Consider the following 12,220-nt stretch of genomic DNA (forward strand, 5'->3'; position numbering starts at 1 on the left):
GCTATTCACAACTGTGAGGCAAACAACCACTAAATCACGGGAAGCACTCACAACCATGGGACCATCTGATAGATACCTGAAGAAGAGACAATGCCATGCCAAAGAACCAGCAGACTCAAGACAAAGCAAGATGAAGAGACTAGTGCAAGGGAACCACAACAGACCTCCATGCCGCCGAACTACAGAACACCAACAGAACACACACCCATAAACAGCACTAGAATAAGAGCTGCCCCCAAAAAAAGACTAAAATCACTCTACCTTACACCCGACCTTGCCACAGATAGTCCACCAGAACAAACGACCATCCACACAAGCCGTATATCGGAACCTCAATGAAAATAATCATGAAACGACTAGAAGATTGGGGACCCACACCCTCCCCTTGTACATCACCAAACACCCTAAACACCAAGCGAACCCCCGACAACACCGTCCTGAATCTGAGGAAGAACAAGAGCAGGACAGAAACCCAATAATAAACCTAACAGATCTGTTCAACGATGAAATTAGAACAATTGACCTTGCAAACAATCCACACACAACCGGGAGAACCATCAACAAAAGCACCCAAAGACACAAGCCATAACAAAACAAACAACCTGAAAGAGTAAACTACACTGCAACCTAATCAACTCCAGATCGAAGTCCAAACACACAACCAAGATCTGCAATCTACTCTGCGACAGGGGAATTGACATCCTAATCATCACAGAAACCGGGCTAGCTGAAAACTACAAAGTGTTGCTTCACAGCTGCCTACCCAACAACATCAAATGCAAACAAGCAAACAGGAAAGGGGAAAGAGGAGGATGACTCGCGGTAGCCTACAAAGAACACCTAATAATAAAAACAGCCGAACCTTAAAAATCCCTAACTGCAAGCCCCTCGTCCTTCAACTTACCACGGGCCCACAATCAAACCTCAAATTCATTCTAATCTTTAGGCCTCCACCCTATGACACGACCTTCACAGACACCTTAATAGAATCAGTCACAAATCTAGCATACAGCATGAACATCTGATTATTCTCTGAGATTTCAACATATGGTTCCAATATGAGAACCCCAACTCGCAGAAAACGTTAATCAAGCAACTCGAGACCATGAACCTCTGACAGATGGTGAAAGGAGCAACACATACAGCAGGGCACACCCTGGATGCAAACTTTTCCTATAAAAACGTGGTCACAATGTCACCACCCATCCAAATACAATGGCGCAAACACCTCATTATCTCTTTTTTGATCCAAATACCATCAAAGCCACATTAAAACCTGAAAAATACCCACCCACCTATTTGGAAAAGAAACTGGAGAACCATCAAGAACAGCAACTTAGAGCAGCAACTAGAAATCTCGAAGCCAGCGACCACATCATTGGATGCAACAGACATAGACGAAAAAAGCAAGCCTAATCCAGAAATGGATTGCAGAAACAATAAATGCCATCTGCCCAGAAAAACATGTTGTCCCATCAAGAAAGAAAGCAGTGGTAAAATGGTACACACCCCACCTAAAAGTGATGAAAAGAATGAACAGAAAACTAGAACAAGAATGGAGGAACAAATGTAACCAAGAAAAAAGAATAAAACACCTACTACAAATCTGAGCATACAAATCCAAAATTCTAAAAGCAAAAAAGAAATACTATACTGAGCAGATCGAAAAAACCAACTGAAAAGGATTATTCAACATCATAAATGAGATTAAAAAAAAAACACCGGGGTGCAACAACGCACCAACATCCTCCCAAAAACTATGCGATGATATTGCAGACCATTTTAAGAACAAAATTACCAGCATACATCAAATCATACAAAGCAGACCAATCGACCAGACAACCCACCAACTACTACCAACCCTGGGACCAGCTAACAAAATGTACTGCTCCAACAGATGTCAAGAGGCAAACTACTATGTGAAATAGAGCAACAAGGCAGGTTCTGCGATGGACCCCTGCCATCCAGACATCTATAAATCTATCCTCGCACAGGACACAATAGTGGAATACTACCTAAACCTCTTCAATCAATCCCTTTCAACAGGGAAAGTTCCATGAGCTTTCAAAACAGCCTACATCAAATCTCTACTCAAGGACACAAAACGGGCGATGTTGCAGACCTCTCAAACTACATACCATTCTCTAACTTCCCTTACCTGGTAAAAATACTAGAGACCTACCTCTACGAACAACTACTGCAGCATGTTCAAAATAATCAACTACTGCATCAGGCGCAAGTAGGATTCAGACCCCTAAGAGAAACAGAAAGAGCACTAGTCTCAATATGGGATGACCTAAAGATGAAAGCAGATTCAAACACCAAATCAGCATTGATATTAATCAATCTCTCAGCTGCCTTCGACACAGTAAACCACAAGATCCTAATGAGAAAAAAAACAAGAAATAGGGCTCACTGACACAGCACTGCTATGCATCAAATCATTCTTCGCAGAAAGGACAGAAATGATATGGTTAAAGCCTTTCAAATCCACACCATGGGATATTAAAGGCTTCATATAAGAAGAGAACACACTCATAGGAGAGTGTCTCAAGTAGCTCTACCAATGGATGAACATTAACAAACTCAAAATCAATCCTGACAAAACGGAAATCATGATTACACCAGAAGGCAGAGCCAACGACTAGCACATACCATGGGCAATATAGCTGGAAACCAACCGATGCCATCCAAAGCTGTAAAAAACCTTGGAATCCTCATGGACAACGAGTTAACACTTGAACTCAACATGAATGCAATAATCTGGAAATGCTTCTTCCTCCTACAAACGATCAAAAAGATCCTACCATTCCTTTCCTTCACGCACAAAACACTGGCCATCATATCCCTCATTATGTCCAGGATTGATTATGCTAACAGCAGATAACTCGGAATGCCAGAATACCTAATGAGGAAACTACAACAAATACAAAACGTGGCAGCCAGACTCCTCCTCAAACTCAGCAGAAAAGAACACATCACATCAGTGCTCAGGATTCTACATTGGCTCCTGGTCAAAAAGAGAATCTCCTTCAAAACCCTGTACATAATGCACAGAGCAATACACAGCCAGGGAGCAAACCATATTCAAAAGAAATTCTCCATCTACAAACCAGCTAGAACCATGAAATCCTGCAACGACATCTGTCTTGAGCCCAAATGGCACTGGAAGAAAAAACTGGGCAGCTCAGCATTCTCCTGCTTAACCGCAAATCTATGGAACACTGTTCCGAGGGAAATTCGAACCGTGGAGAACCATATAAAATTCAGGAAACTGCTGAAAACCTGGCTCTTCAACTCTAAACAAAACAAAGCCGAATAATGACGTCCGCACACATCCTGATCAAACAAGCATGGGAAAAAAGAGAAGTAACCAGGAAAAACATGATTGAGGGATAGGACCGAAAAGAGAAGCACCCCACAACCCTGTTCACCAGCCCGGCCAACATGGAGCTCCGGAAAAGAGAGGGTGATAAGCCAGAAACGATAGGGCTAGGGAAGTAGGCCAAGGAAAACCCAGGAATGGAAATGGGAAAGGGAGGGTCACCCCAGGCATGTAAGAGCAACAAGAGGGAACTGAACCAAACACTAACTCGCCCCTATTAGAATTTAACCCACAAGGGAATCCAGTTAAAGAACTCTCCACCCACTGATCACTCTCTGGGCTAGGAAAGGGCATCTAATCAGAACTACGGACTGCACTCAGAATTCGGGCAACAGAGTATCAATGTAGTGCTCGAACCCTTCACCCAGAGGTGACTTTACTGATACAACTAGAAAGGGCACACGGAAGAAGGGAAGATACAACTAATAAACCAGAAATGCTGAAGAAGATCAGTCACGGTCACTAACATCCCAAACTATTACTAACAATCAACCCTCTGCACAAACCTCTCACATACTGCACTAAAACAATGAAAACATCTCAGCACAGCAAACACTTCAAAACACAGTAACAACAATACATAGCACACACACCCTTGCACAACACAACATGACATCTGCCTCCCGAAACTCATACACAAGATCAGTGAACAGTACATCCGAACTGAAGCTGCCAACAGCACATCACAGCTCACTTGCTATTTCTCCTGCTCCTCCCACTAACCTAACCCCCATTCTTTTTTTTCACAGAGCCGCCAGAGTGCCAAGAAACCATGCAAGTGGCACCTGTGTGCGATATAAAAACCTTTAACATTAACATGTATTGCTTAAACATAAAAGAAAACCTGATTTAGAATTCAATATTACTCTGAGCAAATTAACCTCCACCTTTTTTATATTTAGACATATGTACTTCCAATGGCGATTGAGGGGTGTGTAAAGTTGAGTTGCTGTTATATAAGCCACTGGAAGAATGTGGCCTATCAAACATTATGACATAATCATGACATGAGCACATTAAAATATTGCACATTTTAAAATCAGGAACAGGCAGGGAATAGGATGTTGACTTTGGAATTAAAGCTGCAGGCAAGGAGAACACCCGTCCCCACTAGATGAGTGATGAATCTGAAAATCACAGGAAAAATTGGGCCTTGTCCATGAGGGATAATTAACCAAATTAACCAGAGGCCGCCCTGCTTTCGTGAAAAAGGGAGAAAGGGACAAGGAGGGACCTCCTGGGTGGAAATCCCTGGGAACACTTGAGGGTCTCTGCTGGTTCCTCACCTTAAATAATTATTCAAAGGGAGTATAAAACAATCCCCCAAATGTAATTAGATAAGTTCAATAAAATTGTTGCCCTGATTAGACCCTAGTGTGGGATGTAATTTCATGGTAGCCACTTGGGGGCATTCATTCAAAATATAACATCTTGAGATTGTGTGTGAAATGCAGCAGTACTGTCTCACTATAAAGCCAAGTGAGATTTGACTGCTTCTAGAAAACATGCATTTTCTGCGCAGGTAGCACAGAGGCTGATGAAAAGGTATTAATAGAATGGGAATTGAATATTGTAGTTTGTTGGTGTGAATTACATCCTGATTTCATTGTACTTAAAGCTAAGGGAGACTAGGGTAAATAAATACAACAATGTTTTATCTGTGCGCTGTGTAAAACAGAGAATGTGTGATCTGTGAAAGCCATATATAATTAAAGCGAATTTGGTAATATGAGGTAGCTAACTTCAGTCACTTCCACTACCGTACAAAATTATACTAATGTAAATGTCATTCACCCCTTACTTGATATTACAGTGTGGCCCAATTTTCAAAGTGAAGAGGGAGGGGCACTTATCCTTGTATTATAAAATTACAGAACCACTTTCTAATCTTAGGTGAGTGGGCTGACATCATGTGTGTTCAGACTCAAACCAGCAGAATTTTAATGCAATTAATGTTATGCTTACATTTAAATCACAAGCACAGATATTAGAAATTCACAACCCCACATTCACACGGGGGGAATAATCATGTAAAATTGTATTAGTCTTAATGTAATTTTTCTATGCAACCGTTCTCTGTTAGCAATTCTTGTTTTTGATATTGGAGAAAGTAAAATGATTTGGACTTGTTAATTATGGACTGACGTAGGTTTATGTAAATGTTAACTGATAAATTGGCCATTAGCAACATTATGGTCATAGAATTAAGTACTGCTTAGAGGTAGTATTAAGAATCAGGAAAGTTCGAAATATTATAAATAGTTCTGTTGTGTGCCTGAATGCACATATTATGGTTAGCCAGATTGTCACAAGCAGGCCAAGTTTAATTGGGAAAATAAGCCCATGTAGTGTATATCTGATGTTTTGTGTCTGCATTAAACAACGGTTCAGTAGGAGAGAGTTTATTCAAAATTACAGTGTACTTAATTTGTGCTAACATATTGTGTCCAGTTAAAGGTTAAGGAAAATAACGGCTTGTCTATCTCCCCTTGTTTTTACGAATGTACCCTGTTTGTTTGCAAACTTGTGTCTGCATTACCCACTCTTGGGCCTTCTCTACATCTCGTTTCCACCCTATTTCTCTTCTTCCATTATTGTCTAGAATTCTAGAGAATGTTGTATACTGCCAGGTCACGTCCTACCTTGATCATCACTCACTTCTTTCACAGTTTCAATCTGTGAAAGAAGCTCCTGCCCACTCCTTTCCACAGAAACAGCCCTGCTTAGCATATGTCACTCGATTCGTTCTGCTCCCCACTTTAAGCTCTTCCATTCTCAATGTTCTTGATCCCACCCGTGCTTTTGATATTGTCATTCACATCCCCCTTCATTCCACTCTGTCCTCTCTGGGATTTTCTCTTCTTCAGTGGTTCCAATTTTATCTGTCTGATCAATGTTTTTCCATCTAATGGGGTGGTAAAAATGTCCCTACTTTTCATTTGTTGCATGGTGTTCCTCGGTTCTCAGTTCTGGGCCCACTCCTCTTTTCCCTCTACACCTCTCCCCTTTCCTCTATTATCTCTCTCTCTCTCTTTTAAGGTTATTCTCTCACCTTTACCAGGATGATTCTCAAATCTGTGTCTCCTTCTCATCTTTCTCTGGTTCTCTTTGTGCTACCATCTCTGCGCGTCTCCTTGCAATCTAATCTTGGATGTGCACTCATTTCTTACATCTCAATGCCTCAAGAAACGGACATTCCTTTCTTCCCTGCCTCTACTGTGCCAGTTCCTGTATCTCCCCCTTCAATTCTCTTTCCTCCCACCACCATTCCTTTTTCAATGTATGCTCGCAATCTGGGTGTTCTCTTTGATGCCTCTCTTTCTTTTGCCTTACACATTGCTAGCACTGCTCATTCCTGTCATTTTCAGCTTTATAATACATGCACAGCTCCCCTTTCATTACCTTTCATGCTACCAAACGTATCAGGACATTGATTCTCTCCCATCTTAACTTCTGCTCCTCACTTCTTGTTGGTCTACTTATCTATCAACTTCCCCCTTTGCTCTGTCTTCTATGCTATCTGCATTCTCTGTGGTCTTTCTCCCCAAACCTTACTTCAATTGAATTTTTTTGGTTATCCTTTTTTCTCATCTACTTTTTAATTTCCTCTGCATCATTTTTAAAGGCTTTGATGGCCTTTGCCCCCATATCTCTACTACTTATGCTCTCAGTATCATTTTCAAATGACTCCATGGCCTTGCCCCCCCTATGTCTGCTACTTAATCTCTCTTTACAACCCCTTCACTCCCCTGTTTGGTCTCAAGCCCAGTTTCTGCTGACAGTCCCTAAGCCTCTCATTTTTGCTGTCTTGCATTACTGGCCCCCAAGCCTTGGAACTAGTTACCTCTTCACATCAGATCTGCTTCTGCTTACTCTTTTTTCAGTTCATAACTAAAAATAAATTGTTCCATGTCTTAAATCTTGGATATAAGTCTACATTTCCTATTCCTATTCTTGTACTGATTATTATGTTAGGTGCTTTGGCGAAAGCGCCTAACAAATCACTAAATACAACATAAATTAAGGGGCACCTTCAATTGCTTTCATACAGATTATTGAGATTTTTAAACAAACAGTTTGTCTTTTGTCCCAGAATAAAAGGGAGCATTAAACGAGTGATGGCTGCTAACAGAAAAAGATAAACATATATCAAAAAGATCTCTACATGTTGAGTCAGGAAACAACACAGTGGGAGCATGCATTGAGATATCTGTTCCAATAAAGATTGCTCATGCACCTCTTTCTCCCCCTACATCTGTTCCTGATGAACTGGTCCCAGCTGATGTGGAAACCAAGAGGTGGGCACTCACTAGATTAAAAAAGGAAAAATAAGGGGATACAATAGTATCCCCTTTTTTCCCTTTTTTTGAGTCCATGCACACTAAAGCAAGTCCGACAGCAATTGGCAGAGTGAAAGCAACACCACTTTTAAGAAGTGCACCATTGCAGATGAGGGTGGTAGGTCTCATGGACCTGCTGTGGCAGCCATACTAGAGGGCACATTAATCCCCTTTGCAGAGTTTGACGATCTAGGGGCACCATCATGTCAAGTCCTGAGATTGGCAAAGAGGTTAGAAATGTATTTTGACACTATTGGAGATAACAGTGATACACACAGCTCCTCTCTACTATACATGGTGGTTACAACAGTGCATCACATATTTAAACCATTGACACTGGTGGATGGGTTGTATCAAGGGGCCAGAACAGCTCTTGAGAACTATTTTAGCCTCATGGTCAATGCCAACTATGAGTGTTTTTTTTAATGCTATGTGATGCTAAGCAAAGAGAGAATGAAACATTGGATGGATTTCAGGCCCGTCTGAGACATTTGGCATTTACATCCCCTCTTATAAGTGAAGAGGACAAAATACGAGCCCAAGCAATTCAAGGATAGTAGTCTGTGAAACTAAGAAAGCAAAGAATGCGGAAACCCTGCATAATGTTGACCAGAATTCTCGAATTAGGAAGATACCATGATTTGGTGGAGGAAAGAGCAACCCAAATGGGTTCGGCCTAAAATCCATCAAAATATACGCCAGTCTAGTCACGAAAACACGCACAAGATCGAGCACAACAGGTGGAGCCAAATCTGAGCGACCCAGTAGATATGAAGGAACCCGCAAATTCTGTGGCAATATGTTTCCTCACGTTGCGACTTGCCCCTCAAAAGGTCACATGTGTTTTTCATAGGCCAAAGCAAACCGCAACCTTCTTTTCAAGAAGCAACATCCAAAAGTGGCTCAAATAGAAGTCTCACAAGACAATAAAAATGAGGATGGTGGTGTAGTGCTGTCCATTTGAAGTGTTCTAGGAGAAAACAAAAAAGACAGACAAGCGGCGCAGGAACAGAACTGTCACACCAGTGCTAATTGACAGAGAGGCATCAGTAAATGTCATAGCCCATATAATTTCCGACAAATACGTAAGCCCTGTCCCTTTATGCCCAACAAAGGCAGCATATAGACATTTGGGGGATAGACCCCAAATCCTTTAAAAATTATCTTTCAACTAGCAGGGGTCCATGAATCAAGAAAATAGAATCAAGGTGTGATTCTACGTCACAGTAGTGAGCGAAGACACTCTCCTTGGATGCCAGGCAGCGGAGTGTCTTCAACTTGTAAATTATGCCTATGGTGTATATGTGAAGGACTTTAATAGCTGGGTAGGCAGATATGGCTTGTTGTTTTAAGGAGTTTGGCAAGTAAAATTAGATCCCATAAGGCTTCTCATAGATGTCACCATCCACCGTTAGCCCTCAAACAGATGTGGGAACCCTTGCACCTGAGAAGCAAAATAGAAAAGGAATTTAGCAAACTGGTAAATGAGGATATCATTGAAAAGGTAGATAGATCTACTCTGTGTCTGTCCCGAATTATCATAGTGGCCAAGCCCATGCAACAAAAAGAGAGAGACACATCACTACTACGATAGATGATGTGATTGCCAATTTCTAAGATGCAGCATTTTTCATAAAGCTTGACTTAACAGTCAGGCACCACCAGGTGGTATTACAACCTGAATCATGGTACATAACAAAGTTTCCCATGCACCGAGGTTTGTACTGTTACGAAAGACTCCCTTTTGGCATATCCTCAGTGGCAAAAGTATGTCAGAATGTGGTCCTGGCGTGTTTGCAGGATTTTCAGGTGTGCTTAACATTAGCGAAGATATACAGGTGAATGCAGCCTCCAAAGGTGAATATTTTGAGTGATTCGAACTACAGCTGATCAGGCATCAGAAACAAGGCCTCGCTCTTCTTAAAGAGAAATGTGAGCTTCTATAAACAAAACTTGAATTCTTCGTGTATGTATTCCAGGCTGAAGGACACTCGCCAGACCCGAGGAAGGTACAAGACATATATGATATCCCTGCCCCAAAGAATCCATCAGAAGTGAGAAGCTTTGTAGGAATGGCACATATTGTGGGAGGTTTTTTAAACACTCTTGACATTCTTGCCCCTGTCATGAGGGTCTGACTGAAGCCTGCCAAAAAGTGCAACTCTTGGTATGACTCCGATCTGGCTGCCCTTAAACACAAGTGAAGAGCAGCGGAACGGAAATGGGGATCTTCAGGAGCACCATCTGACAAATTGGCCTGCCGCCTTCTTAAAAGACAATATAGACTCTGCATCCGTTCCAAGAAAAAAGTCTACATTCAAGCCTGCATCTCAGCAGCATCTAACAACACAGCTGAACCTTTTAAAGTCTGCAAGGAGCTGGCCAATCCTACTGCAGCCGCATCCTCTACTGCACCCATCCAGGCCCTTTGCTCGGCTCTGGCCACACATTTCACCACCAAAACACAGGATACCATGTCCTCACTCTCTTCTGCTCCCCCTCCTGCACCAACATATCTTGGGCTCCTTTCGGCCACCCCCACCCCCCCCCTCTGATCCTCCTCCCTCTCCCCTGTCACACCTGATGAGGTCTCTAGACTAGTCTGGTCTATGAAAGCCTCTTCTAAACCGGTGGACCCCTAGCCCTCCAAAAACATCAAGTACAATATTGACACTCTCGCTGCAGCCTTTGCCGACCTCTGCTACCTCTCTTTTGCCACTGGAGTTTCCCTCTCTCCTCTCAAACACTCTCTTGTGCACCCTCTGCTAAATCCAGCAAACTATTGCCCGATTTCCATCACCCCTTTCCTGGGAAAACTCCTTGAAAAGCTGGCTATTACCCAACTTGCCCTCCACACTGAATCTGTTGGTTGTCTTCATAACCATTAGTCTGGGTTTAGATCATCCACAGGCATGGAAACTGCTCTTCTGAACACCCGTGAAGACCTGCTGTCAAATCTTGACTCTAATTCTCACTCTGTCCTCATTCTTCTTGACCTCTCTTCTGCTTTCGATACAGTAAACCACAACATCATGATCACCGGTCTCTGTGATACCCTGGGCATCACAGATCAGGCCCTGGCATGGCCCGTCCCCTTTCTCTCTGACCAGCACTCCCAGGCGGAACTTGGGTCCTTTCTTTCCTCTATTACTCTCTCTACTTGCAGTGTCCCCCAAGGATCTAACTTATCCCCTTGGTTCTTCAATATCTACATGGCCCCCTTGGCCCACTGGATATCCACCTTTACCTCTAACTTTCAGTGCTATACAGATGGCACACAGCTCTTTTCAGGCTACCCTCAGCTTCACTCATCCCTGACTGTCTCTCCGCAATTCAGTCCTAGTGTGCTGCTAACTATCTCTGCCTGAAAGCGCGTAGGGGAGAGATTGTCCTCACTGGGACCCCTGTTCCTGCTTTCCCACTTTCACACTGGCTGGCCTCTCTTGGCCCTCTGCCCTCACCTACCAATGAGGCAAAAAATCATGTAGTCATCTTCGACTCCAATCTTTCCTTCTATTCGCACATCTCAGATATCTCCAAAAAGTCCCACTACCAACTGCATCTCCTCAGAGGTATTCTACCTTTTCTCACTTTTCCCCAGAGGCTCACCACCTCGAGAGCCCTGGTTCTCTCGGCTGGACTATTCCAACAGCCTCTTTCTAAACCATCCTACTTCTAGTCTTCATCCTCTACAACTCATCCAGAATAGGACTGCAAGACTTATCCTTGGCCTCAAGCCCAGGGACCGCATCTCTCCGGCGCTGAAATCCCTCCACTGGTTCCCCATGGCAACAAGGATCAAGTTCAAGATACTCTGCATAATCCAAAAGGCTTACTGGGGCCGGGCCCCGCACTTTCTACAACACTCTCTTCCTAAATACTCTCCCTCTAGAGTCCTCTGCTTGTCCTCCTGCAACTCTCTGTGGGTGAGCCGCCTTCACAAACAGATATTTGGGGGTAGATCTTTATCCTCTGCAGGTGCCTTCCTCTGGAACAGCCTCCTTGCCTCTCTCTGTCTTGAGCTGCAGCACCTTACATTCCGGAAACTCCTCAAGACCTTCCTCTTCTCTTCCTCCTTCTCTGTCCCCCTACCCTACTAACCCTCATTCTTTTTTCCCCACCATCCTTCCTACCTCTCCTCCCTAACTCTGCCCAGGTTTTGCTGACTGGTTGCCTGGTTCACCTCCAGAGCCTTACAGGTCCTAGGTCCCCTGCCAGTCTTTGCACTTGCCTCCGGGCTACTGCACTATGTGCAGCATTACTGCACTTTCTGCTTACGTTCTATGAGCAAAGCAACCTCTCTGCACTTAACCCAGGGCCCTGTTGGACTGGATGTGTTTGTTCACCCAGCCCCTCTTCCTCGCACCTACGTCTGTACACATGCATTACCTAAATGTACTAGGACTATTAAGTTCATTTGTCCTGTACCCCGCCCCATCTTTTTTTGGCCCCCCTCCCTAGCTGGGTTGAAACTGTAACACTTTATGCACTTGGA

Source organism: Ambystoma mexicanum, chromosome 4q (genome assembly GCF_040938575.1).
Source record: "Ambystoma mexicanum isolate Mex_15411 chromosome 4q, UKY_AmexF1_1, whole genome shotgun sequence".
Taxonomy (NCBI): domain Eukaryota; kingdom Metazoa; phylum Chordata; class Amphibia; order Caudata; family Ambystomatidae; genus Ambystoma; species Ambystoma mexicanum.